Genomic DNA, 3,543 nt, shown 5'->3' on the forward strand with positions numbered 1-3,543 from the left:
GTTCCTTCTTTTCTTTTGTTTTGGCAGTTTTTTGTTTGTCTGTTTTTTTAAAGTAGCACAGACAAACACTATAGGTAGAATATGCCTAGTCTAGATAACTGAACAGGTCCCAAATGACTCAGCATGGCATGTATTTCAGCACAAACACTGCCTCCACAGTTCCTAAACCAAAGCATTCTAGTTTTGCTCTGCTTTCTTGGACTAGTTCTTCCCAAAAAGTTTCCTGATCTGGTTACCTTCTAAATAGGTAATAACTAAATTTATACACAATTAAATGTGGAAGAAGAGTCTACCTCACAGTAACAGCAGTCCACCTGTAGTCCAGGACTGTTCTTATTAATCCTAAAATGGTTCAAAGGGGGCCAGAACATACCCCTGCCAAAAGCAAATCTAGTCTAAACAGTATCTGCATAGCTTATGAAGCACACTTGAGCTCTTGTGTGCTAACAGAAGCACTTCAAAATCACACCAGTCAGAACTTAAAAACTGCAGTTTTAAAGTGCGTTAACCTTGCTGATTGCGGACAAAACTCAAGACTGCTACTCCTCTTTCTCTCCTATATACCAGGTTCAGTCACTGAAGAACCTACCTGGCAAGTGGGCAACACTTCTAAATCATAACATAAAAGATTAATCTTATTGCTTGTATCTACTCAAGAAGTTGCATGAATCACAGACAGTGGGATTGGACGGTATTTCAAGAAGTTGATCACCTAGTTGACCCCGGCCATGGGCAAAAGGCCAGACTGTGTCAGAATTATTCCCAGTAGATGTGTGTCTAGTTTGTTCCTAAAAAAACACCACTGAGGTAGATTTCACACCCTCCTTAGGCAGCCTATTTCAGTGCTTCATTATCCTTGCCATTAGGCAGATTATCCTAATGTCTAGCTCGAGGGTGCAGTTTGACGTTACATATAATCCCACTCCCCCTTGCCATTTACTCCTGCTATTTTCCCTCCCATTGAATTGAGTGGTGATGCAGCCAGAGGGCGAGTAGGTTAAAGAAGTTGACCTGACAGAAAATCAGCTGTCAGACAAACCACCCCTCCCGCCCTGTTCCTTCCCCCTGTTCAGATGCTTCCATCATACCAGCTTATGACTTTAAGCTATAGAAGTGCCACATTACAAACAATGGAGAGGAGAAATAAGTGAATGAACTACAGGATAAAGGGGAAGTGCAAGATCAAACAGCATCCTAAAATCTTTCTTCCTATAATTTAAGGCCATTTCTTTGTCCTATTCCCAGTGGACAAAGAAGAGTTTACAACTTTATGTAATAATAATTAAAAACACTTTTATGCATCTTAGGACTTGCATCTCTACTCAGCTTTTCTTTCTGTAGACTAAACAGATCCCTTTCTTTCAGGCTTTCATTTTTTTAGACCTCTGATCATTCTTCATACCCTCTTCTGAACTTTCTCTAGTTCGGCCACATTTTTCTCCAAGTACAGTGCCCAAAACTGAGCACAGCACTCCATTTGAGGTCCCAACAGCACCAAATAAAGCAGGATTATTTCACATGCTTTATCATGTCTGATGATATTTATGTTGTGATCTACTGTCACATTTGGATCTTCTTCTACACGACTATGGTCTAGTGTCCATAGGGTATTTGTAGAGTTGACCATTTTTATTCCCAGGCTGTAGTTTGCACTTGTCCCTATCAAACCACATGCCATTTTTCTCCAGGTAATGTCTCTTAATTAACTTTAAATTCAACTCCTATCCTCTGAAATTATTGCTGTCTTTCCTGGTATCACCTTTAAATTTTACAATTTTTCAGATATTAATGAAAACATCATGTAGTAACTGGACCCAAGATCCCTCCTCACACAGAATTCTGCTTGATACAAGGAGACTAAGATCAAGACTACCTCTCTTTAAAACATACTTGATACACAATCCCCTTAATTCAGAAGTAATATTCCACTACCTTTGCTAAAGTCACCTCATTCCCCTGTTTTAAGCTCATGCTCCTTCAGATTTACATGGCAACCAAATGACAGATAAATTTCCAGTACTGTCTTGCACCCCTACAAATTTACGATCATAGAAGAGCTATTAATTTTTGCATTATCTGGTGAGGGAAGAAGAAGCCGAGAGAAAAAGAACATATGCATGGATTAAGTAAGCCTCAGATTACAGTACTTCCCAGAAGTTATCTTGAAAGTTCAGTTTAAAGTAGGGAAAAAAAAGTGGGAGGTTCTGAAAAAGATACTCATGTTTGTAAGAGATAGCAGGCATGAAAAGTGACAGTCAGATAAACAAATAGGAAAACATATCCACCAAACTTGAGGATGGGAGAAAGAAAACCTATTACACAGACTAAGGAAAGATGATTTTTAAGACGTTAAATTGCAGAAGGAGATGCTTCACATATCTGAGGGAAGAAGTCAGTTGCATATTATTGCATGGTGAATTTAATTTCCATGCATGGACAGTCATGTGTTTCTCAAACTGTTAACAGAAAAATACCACCACCTAGTATATCAAGTGTTGCAAAGACACATTTTGTCCAATGAAATCTTTCAACTCCATCCAGCAGCTAGTTTTAATTTCAGCCCACTTACACATTTCTTATATGTTAAGCTTTCCTCTTCCCTTGTGTCATTCTACAGAATGGTCTCTTCTACTTCTCACATTGCATCTTCTCCTGAGTATCCACCTCCTCCTTTCATTTCTCTCAATTTTCTTTAATTCTTGTCCTTATGCCCGTCCCTTCTCCTAGCACTCCTGCCCCAAAACATTAGTGCCTCACTCTTTCTCCCCCTCTCTGAAATGACACTGTTGAGCTCCACACAGGCATAGCAAAAGCCTGCAGACTGGCCCCCAACCCAACTTGTTGACCTCAACTTTTTTACTTGAAAACATGGTTAGGAACAAAATTAATTACTATTAAATGTGTAATCTCCAATACAAGATTTAAAGAAGTTACGATACCAAAAAGTTTCAAACATGCTTTCAAAAGGCCTGCTGAGGCTTGTCTACACTGAAGTTCTCTCCAAAATCCTAACAGGAAAACTATCTGGAACTGTAATGTAAACCCTGTTTAAGCAGTTTGAAATGTTTACTGAAACAGTAATCATTAGCCTTACAGACTTGCTTCTGGGAGATACATAAAAAAAAATAAAATATGGGACACATACCCAAAAAAAGCATTCCTGTCAATACTGATGAGAACAGCAGTAATTTGGATGCAGGCTAGCATTCAAATGGCATCAGTATAGCCACCACGAATGCACTGTATCAGCTGTACTTAAAACAGCTCTAACAAGGTCTAAGTTGTTAACAAGTCAATTAGCTGAAGCAGCCTTCTCTAGGCTAACAATATACATATTACTTAAAATTGAACAACTGAAAGGACTGCTTGCACTCTCCCTTTTCACACACTCCAATATCCCCGTTAACTCTCTTAGCTGCTGTAAGCGCAGATGGAAGCATCTAACATCTCATCCTTACCTCAGCACGCTATTCTGAGGGAGGAGAGACCCACATGCCATCTATTCTAAGGCTTTATCTGCATTTGGAAGTCTTCTGAAGCAAC

At 39.2% G+C, this 3,543-nt stretch overlaps 1 protein-coding gene across 1 annotated transcript in view; it reads right to left on the reverse strand.

Annotated features, from left to right (window-relative positions):
• Positions 1-3,543, reverse strand: part of DCAF5 (DDB1 and CUL4 associated factor 5) — an 80,061-nt gene extending 76,518 nt beyond the window's left edge. Inside the window, exon 1 of the mRNA XM_009325577.1 lies at positions 3,459-3,543. The gene's annotated coding sequence lies outside the window, so the exon portion shown is untranslated. The remainder of the gene's footprint in view (positions 1-3,458) is intronic.

This window comes from Pygoscelis adeliae, unplaced genomic scaffold, assembly GCF_000699105.1.
Source record: "Pygoscelis adeliae isolate BGI_AS28 unplaced genomic scaffold, ASM69910v1 Scaffold356, whole genome shotgun sequence".
Lineage (NCBI taxonomy): Eukaryota > Metazoa > Chordata > Aves > Sphenisciformes > Spheniscidae > Pygoscelis > Pygoscelis adeliae.